Below are 9,708 nucleotides of genomic sequence, written 5' to 3'. Positions count from 1 at the left end.
ATGTTTTCCAATAGAGTATGTCTAGTGAGCTCCCCTGATCAACTAAGATCTTCTTTACTGAAAAGTTCCTGATTTCCACTATAATGACCATGTGGTTATCTTGATCTAGGTCTTCTCCTTCGAAATTGGAGTCTATAAACATGATTGGAGGCATCCTCTTCATGTACCTCCGTCATATTGCATGTAATGATTGTACTGCTCTAAAGTGCTTCTTCTTGGCTGAGGATGAGGACCCCCTACAAGGCCTTTAGATATGGTATTAATCGTACCCATCAAGATGGGCCTATCGTCTTGATGTCTCTCCTCCCGTTGTGTTGGTTTTTCTCCCCTTTCATACTTGTCCCTATCTTTCCTTTCGTCCCTTTTTCATCATATCTGTGATACCCGAATCTACATGGCCCTTTATCTTGCTTAACAAAGGCCATGTATACTAACCCAAGAAAAGTCCTTTGTCCAAGAAAATAATACAAAGAATACAAGAAGATAATTTCTAGGTTCCAATAGTTATAACCTTTCCTATATCTTCCAGTGAAGAGAAAGAAAATTCATAGAATCATTTGCTAAGAAGAGTTGTGTAACATCCCATCCAAATGTTACTTGATACAATTTAAATTCAATTAAAACCTTTCATACACATAGGATACCATCTTATTAAGATAAGAAAAATTTAAAACTCTCCATTCACAATACCTGCCAATTTCATCCAAACAAAAATCCGTGCAAAAATATTTATAAATTAACCTCGATGGTTAATACTATAAAACTTAAACCGTACAAAATTTCCAAAAACTCAAATTAAAAAAATTTCTAAATTCTTTTTGAAATTTATCCAAATAAAATCCCAAAGCTCTTTCCCCAACGCATCTCTCTTCATCTAGGCGTCACCAACAACACGTGTATCATCCATTGATCTCTTATAACACACACATTATACGATCATCACACAAACACAAACACAAGAAAGGGGACCTAACATCAAACAATTAATCATTATTAATTTACATAATTTCACCCAATAAACATCATAGTCCATAACAAATCCTTACACCAAGAAGGATATCAGTTCAATCATGGACTTGAACACCTATATGCATACACCATCATGAATATGCTAAGCCAAATTCCGAGTATGCTAACTAACTTCAATAAAAAAATGAATAGTAACTCTGGCACATAAGACTACTCAGGACGCCACTTCCCATTACTCTCGTATTGAGTCCCAACGAAGTATACAACTTCCCATTACTCGTATCGTGAACCCTGGTGAAATGTACCATTTTTTCCCATTACTCATCTCGTGAGCCCCAGCCAAGTGTACCTTCCCATTACTCATATCAAAAGCCCTCAACGAAGTGTAACACTTCCTATTACTCATCTTGTGAGCCCCGACGAAGTTCATATCCAAACAATTGTGTAGAGTTACTCTTCTAACTACTTTCAAAGAGAAACTTATGAATGAAGTCATAACTCAAGTTCACTACTAGAGAATGCTAGAGTGTCTACCTTCCACTAAGCCACACACATTTGACAATTCCAACAACCAATACATACATATGATCTACTCATTTCAATCATAATGCATATATATATATATATATATATATATATATATATATATATATATATATATATATATATATATATATATATATATATATCAATTTAATCGTTTATATATCAAACCACTACAACACTATAAACCATCACATAATCAACATTAAATAAAATTCTCAAACAAACATATAATCACATATTTTATCTCATTCACTAACAATAAATATATAAAATCAACTAACAAAAGTCCACTAAAATAATCTAAAGCACCTTATATTTAACAATAAATTAATTTATAAAATATTCAACTTGTAACTTATTTATTAAATTATAACACTTATGATTTCTTTTAAATTTGAAAACATAGAATAACATGATCCATTGTCGAGGTCACCCAAAATTGATCAACTTCGAGTCTTAATAATAAAACCTCGAAATAATATATAATATCCATTAAATTAAAATGCAAGTATGATCTCAAAAATTCTTAAACCTATATACGTATATTATAGTATAACCGATCTAGAGGCATAATCCATTAAAAATTATGATTTTAAGTTTTTATATAAAAGATCTATATTTTAACATATCTTAACTAATGAAAACAAAACCACAATGGTTTCAAAACTGTTTTGTTTATATGATTATATAAATAATACATATATAATTTTTTTTTCAATTAGAAAAGATAATATATATTTCTTTTTTTTAAATTAGGCTATGCTACGTACCATCGCATGCTATTTCATTAGTAATATATATTTAGTAATATATATATGTAACTCATCACACGAATACTTTCTTTTTGGTGCCAACAAAATTATATTTAAAACACCAAAACCTAAATTACTAAACCAAAACTTGAAGTTTTACATATATAATAAATTATAATAATCCATAAAGCTGAATATTTTAACTTTACAAAATACATATAATATTAATATTCCAATAAAAGTGGATCTCTAACATTTTACTACCAATACATAAATGAAAGAAAATAAAATTGTAATTGGATTTATCTATCCCAGTATACACAATAAACAACCAATAATATACATATGTTATAATCTTTATAAAATATTATAAACTACATTTGATACATTCCACTACTAATTCATAATAGTAAAAATAACTAAATTTACGAAAACTCCATTTTACCTAATCACAGACAAAAAGTAATAACAAAACACACACCTGCCAATTGCATTTTCTACCAACACAATGATACACGGAATGTTTATACATAATAAAACATCAAACTCAAATATACTAATTACATAACAAAACACGAAACCTTTTTTATTCACCTTAACTAAAATCATAGTAGAATAAACTAAAAATATTTCCAGCGTAAATGTTTTTTCCATTTTAGAAGAACTCAACCCATAATTACCAACCCCACCAAAATATCGTCACTCCATGAAATATTAGGAAAAACCAAATCACGACTACAATAATAAAATCAATGTCTACACCCAAAAGAATTCAATTTAATCGCTAAAATCCTCCAAAAGGTTAAATCAAAATATATATATATATATATATATATATATATATATATATATATATATATATATATATATATTATGAAAAATGATAGGTTAACAAATTTTTTTTACAAACTTTGACAAAGTACTAAAGTGGATAAAAGAAAATACTATTTTATAATTTTATTTTAGTTAAAAAAATTAATCTATTTTAATTCTATTTATGAAAATTGTTAAGTTTGTCAATTTTTTTTTTTCAAAAGATAATTTTCCATATTTTATATCATGTTGCTATTGCACAACAACTTTCAAAGAAAATGATAATTTTTCATACCATATAACATCTTAAACACAACATACCAAATATTTCTTTATACCAGCAAAAAATATTTCTCATAATAACAATACCAAAAGTAATAATAGTTTTAGGATAAAAATGAGAACGCAAATATGAACAAGGTAAGTGGGAGATAAACAATTCACAAAAACTAATCATTTTCCCTTAACTGAAACTCCAACGCTAAGAAAAATCCATCCTGGAGACCCCTTCTTGTTCTAGCCTTCTTCCTATGAAGCTTTCCTATGCTTAGAAAAATTCATGAACCCGTGCCTCCTTAACTCCCATCTTTTCCAGTCGTTTATTAACCTAATTCTACCCTCCTCTATTCCATTTTTAATTAGGTTTATTATAAAAGCGAAATTACACCCATTAAAAAAAAGTTTTTGTCCACTTATTCTATTTTTAATTTTCATCTAATAATAAAATGAAGTTAAAATAAAATTAATTAATTCAGCGCTTAATGTTTAAGTAAACACAATTAATCACATTATGTGTGTTCAGATTTATTGAACATACCTTCAACTCTTCACCTACCAAATGCCATTAAATTAAAACACACCAATTGTACACAACAAGAATTAAACACAAGACCTCCCAACCCCAACAAAGAGCTCCAACCAACTATGCTACACCTTACTTCTTTTCCATATTATGACTCATTAATTTCATATAATTATCTTTCCACTCCAAATCCCATTCTTTAATTTAATTAAATAAATAATTAATTTTCCTAGGTCTTACAAGTTGTCTACCATTAACCGAAAGACTTCCAAACCACATCAAGTTTCTTACAAAGATTTAATTGCATAAGGGGTTTATCACCTTTTGTAAACATAATACGCTCATGCAAATGATTTTTGCACTATTCCATACTAACAAGATAAACTTCCTCAACAATCTACATAAAGACATTATCTCCTTTGACGAAAAAAGAAGAAGTTAGTTGTGACAAAGGAATACTATAGGCATTATTGAGAAGCTACGCAAATATACATTTTTGTGTCCACGTTGAAGATGATTTTAGAGGATATGATTGCCTCTAATCTTGTAAAAAACCCTAATGGATATGAAATCTCGATGAGGAAACCATCTCAAACCTAAAAAACCAGCAACCATCCAATCAACTTCGTCTTTGTTCTTTGAGGATAATCTTTACAACTTCGTCAATGAAACACAGGATTGAGTTTACCGTGATCATATTTGATGCTTTTCTCTAAAGAAAAGATGGTTGGTTCAGTTTGTAGCTTTTATGTTGTATTTATATATGATTTATTATATAAAATTATTATATTCTATTTTGTTATTATTAAGGATTAACATTAATTAATAAATTAAACAATTTATCGGTAACAATTAATTGCGCATGATTATTATTTTTATTATGGATAATATATAATTTTTTGGATTTCTGACAAATGGTCTGTGATGGGTTAGATTGTTTAATAAACGATATGTTCTAGAATAACCTATCAAAAAGAAAGCAGTAACATCTCGTACGTGCTTCCATTGATTCTGGGTACACAATTCTTTGAACTCTTACTTAAATATATTATAGGGTTAAGTATGTTTTTAGTCCCTGAACTTTGACCCAAAATTGGAATTCGTTCCTGGCTGAAACTTTGTTAAATTTTGATCCCTAAACTTTAAAAATAAATGAATATAGTTCTTTTAACCCAGTTTTGTTAATTTTTTTTTTAAGTTTCGAACGCAGTAAATATTGAGCCTAGAATGTGTCAAACAGCGTAAGCAACTCCAATATTAACCTGAAACACATTCGACATGTTGAAAAAAAGTCAACGTAATTGGATTAAAATTATTATATTCATTCATTTTTAAAGTTTACGACCAAAATTTATCAAAGTTTCGACCAGGAACGAATTCCAATTTTTATCAAAGTTTAGGGACTAAAAACATACTTAATCCTATATTATATTATTGTATCTTATACTTGTATTCGTATCAATTGGTATCAAAGTGAATAAGATACAAAGTATGATTGCTATTTTTGGAAGTATATCTTAATTTCCATAATTATTCGTTGAGACATGAAATATTAGATTGGAAATCTTAACTTTCTCGTTTGAATTAAAAAAATATGAAAGGGTTTAAATTTTTATTTATGTTTATGTTTTGTTCTCGTTTGCCATGAATATTAATTTTATATTTGTCTCATTTGATGCGTGAAACTCTTGTGAAGCACCCTAATATTTACGATTAAAACTCCAATTTCTTTCATGGTGTTGTTGCAAATAATTGATGAATTTGGAGAGGTTTGATTAAATTAATGAAACCCCAAATTAAGGAACCTTAGACCTAATTAAAATCCCCAAAACTACTGGTTGGGGCGCAACCTTTTATCTTCCCTGGCCTCGTGGTGGTGAGCAGCGGTGGTCTGCGTTGGAAGAGCACGAGTTCTGGTTTTCATGGCGAGGTGGTTATGGCTCACGATGCTGAATATGCAATGACGCGCATCTGGTTCGCTGCTCTAATTCACGAGTGGCTGAGGCGCGACATGTGGTGCTGGTTTGGTGTTGCAGTTGCGGCGGTTCGCGCAACGGTGAACGATTGCTTCACGAGAGAATGTTCTACGTCACTGGCGATGGCAACGGAGGATCTGCTCGCTGGTTTTGTTGCTCGTGAACGCTTCTCTTTTTGCTGCTCCGATTTGAGTGGTTTCTAGCGGCTTGCGCTGTGTGTTGGTGGTGGCTTATGGTGGCTGATGGTCACGTTTTGGTGGCTTTCGTTTTGCATAGTTGCCTGTGTTCTGTTAGTCGAGAAAATGATGTGAATGACAGTGAGAGCGACCAAATTCTTCGACAGGACAAGCAAAGGCTTTACAATAGAAATTTGGGCACAAGTTAGTTGATTGTTAAATTCTTAAGAAAAAGAAAGATGATAAGGAAGGTATATTCTTATATGCTCTACCTTGTTTTGAATCTAATGTTGTTGATGTTCCTTCCAAATCTTGGTGGGTAGACTCGGGTATCACTATTCATGTTGTGAATTCTTTACAAAGGTTCACAAGCCTGAGAAAACCAAATGATGTTGAGTTCAAAATTATCATAGGAGATGGAGCTAGAGCACTGGTTGAAGACACAAGAATAATGTTTGTTAGGTTTACAGAGGAGATTTCACTAGGGAGATACAACACCAAATGAGACATGAGCCCAACCACATAAAACATTGACACCACTCTCAACCCAAAACCTTAAGGCAATAGGTTAATGGGTCTTTATCCTTATATAGTGCTCTACTTTCTCATTTTTAGCCAATGTGAGAGTTATACTTACACTTGAATTCCTAACAATCTTCCCCTCAAGGGTGACCCCTCAAGGGTGAGTCCCTTCAACCACATTGGTACACTCCCCCTCTAGCGGAAGCATTTCCAACCACGAGTACTCCCTTTCTGCCATTTTTCTGTACCGTCGTTCTTCTTAACGGGACACACTTACCTGGAACCTTTGCTAGGAAGACTTTCGATACAAGGACCATACTGCACTCGTTTGAGCCAATTTTAACCATCAACTTTGATACCGCTTGTTAGGTTTACAGAGAGGGTTTCACTAGGGAGATACAACACCAAATGAGACCTAGGCCTAATCACATAAGGCATTGACACCACTCTCAACCCAAAACCTTAAGGCAATGAGTTTATGGGTCTTTAACCTTATATAGTGCTCTACTTTCTCATTTCTAGCCAATGTGAGACTTAGACTCACACTTGGATTCCTAACAGTGTCTTTAAATTTACCTTATGGACATGTTTTGCTATTGAAAGACGTTGTTTATGTACCATCTATGAGGAGGAATTTGATTTCAGTTTTGATTTTGGATGGTAATGGTAAACTTGATGTTTATTTCAATTCAATTACTGTTGGCTCAAGAACTATATGTGATGAGCTTTACATGCTGAATCTGAATGACATGTTTGTTAAGTTTGTTATTAGACATAAGCATAGTCAAGTGGATGAAACTTCCTCTATGTTGTGGCATAGACGTCTGGGGCATATTTCTAGGCCTCGAATTGAGAGGTTTATTAAAAAAGGTATTCTACATGATATTTTCTTATTTTGATACTTGTGTTGATTGTGTAAAGGGAAAGCTTACCACAAAAGTAAGAAATATAGGAGCAAACACGAGTGACAATGTGTTGGAGCTTATTCATACTGATATGTGGACCTATCACCCCACTTCCATGGGGGATATAGATATTTTATCACATTTATAGATGATTATTCTAGATTTGGATGGATAGATCTCTTACAGGAAAAATAAAGTTCCTTGGATGCTTTTAAGTCTTTCAAAGCTGCTATTGAGTTGAAAATAGGAAAGAAGATAAAATGTGTAAGGTCTGACAAAGGTGGAGAGTATAATGACATATGTGATGAGATTAGAAGAAATCCTGAACCTTTCACTATATATCTTGATGAATGTGGTATTCAAGCTCAATATACTATGCCTGATACTCCTCAACAAAGTGGAGTTGCAGAATGGAGGAATCACACTCTTTTAGAGATGGTGAGATGTATGTTGAATAATTCCTTTTTATCGGATTTCCTTTGGGCAAACACTTTAAGGACTACAGTGTATATTCTTAATGAAGTACCTAGAAAGTCTGTTTTAAAGACTCCTTATGAGCTCATGTTTGGAAGAAGCCAAGTTTGAGACATTTCCATGTGTAGGGTTGTAAGGCGGAAGTGAAGCCTTATAATCCTCAATTAAAGAAGCTTGATATTAAGACTGTAAGTGGATTATTCATTGGTTATGTGTGGGCTCTCGTGGTAGCAAGTTTTATTATCCTTCTCACTCTATGCGAGTTATTGAGTTTGACTGTGCGGTATCCTTTGAGGATGATTTGGACAGGTGGAGTAATGCACCACGACCAGTCACTCTTAGAGAAGACCGTGTTATTATTCCCATGGCATCCATTTCTCTTCCTGCAGATAATATGATTTTGGTTGTCCGTGATGAAAATGAATTTGTTTTGGATATTGTGGATGCCACATCACCTGTAGAAAATGAACAAGTTTATGATGATGTTGTTGAAGAAGTTTCTTTTAGGAGATCTCAAAGAGTACATAGGTCTTCTATGCTCGATGATTATCTTTTGTATCTTCAACAACATGAATATGGTCTAAATGATGTTAATGATCCTACTATTTTTGAATAGGCTATCTCTAGTTCTCATGGTCACGATTGGTTAAATGCTATTCATGATGAGTTAGCTTCTATGGCTCAAAATGATGTTTGGGATAGTCCAGATGGAAAAGTTGAGAGATATAAAGCCATACTTGTAGCAAAAGGCTATAGTCAGAGGGATGACATTAATTATAAGGAGACTTTTTCACCGGTCTCTATTAAGGATGCTTTTCGTGTTGTTATGGCTTTAGTAGCTTATTTTGATTTGGAGCTTTATCAAATGGATGTCAAAACAAATTTTTTGAATGAAGATTTATTTGAAGAAGTGTATATGGTTCAACTTGATGGCTTTGCTAAAAAAGGTAAAGAGCATTTGGTTTGTAGGTTGAAGATGTAACATCCCTTTTTTTTAATAAACTGTATTATTTATTTTAAATAAAACACTTAGAAAATCTTCTATGTTCACTAATGTTTTATATTTTATGTAGTTTAAACATTAAAAATATATTTTATTATAATGTAATTTTTACTTATTGAAAATAACAATAAGAACAAAACAAATATAATATATATATTAAACAAATATAATATATATATATATATATATATGAAGAATCTTTTAAAAGAGATAAAAAAAAATATATAGAAAAAAAAAAGAAGAGATAAGAAGATAAGAAGAAAAGATAAGAAGAAAAGAAAAAAAAAAAGAAGAAGATAAGATGAGAAAAGATAAGAAGGAAAGAAAAAAAAAAAAACCTAAGAGATAAACATTCATTAATGTAGGTAATGATGAGAAAGATAAGCACATGTATAAGCTTATATATATGTATGAAATGAGAAGTTACGGGAGAAGTGAGAAAAAGTGAGAAAGAAAGAAAGGAGAGAGAAAGAGAAAGAAGAGAGGGAAAGAGAAAATAGAGAAAAAAAAAAGTTTAGAGCAAAGATTCAAAGAGATCCTAGTCCTCTTCAAATATTATTAGTGTGCTCTTCAATCAATAAGGTAAGGGGGAGTGAGGTTAAACTCTTATATATTAATCTTGATAAGCTCATGGGTTTTATATTAATCTTTTATTTATTTTGACTCATATATTATTCTTTTTACTTTCATTTAACTTATTTTCATTTATTATCCTCTTATATTTATTTTATTTAATCTCCAATTATATACTGATCCTGTTTATTTATTTA

The sequence above is a fragment of the Vigna unguiculata genome, chromosome 6 (genome assembly GCF_004118075.2).
Source record: "Vigna unguiculata cultivar IT97K-499-35 chromosome 6, ASM411807v1, whole genome shotgun sequence".
NCBI lineage: Eukaryota > Viridiplantae > Streptophyta > Magnoliopsida > Fabales > Fabaceae > Vigna > Vigna unguiculata.
Note: the sequence above shows the minus strand (reverse complement) of the source record.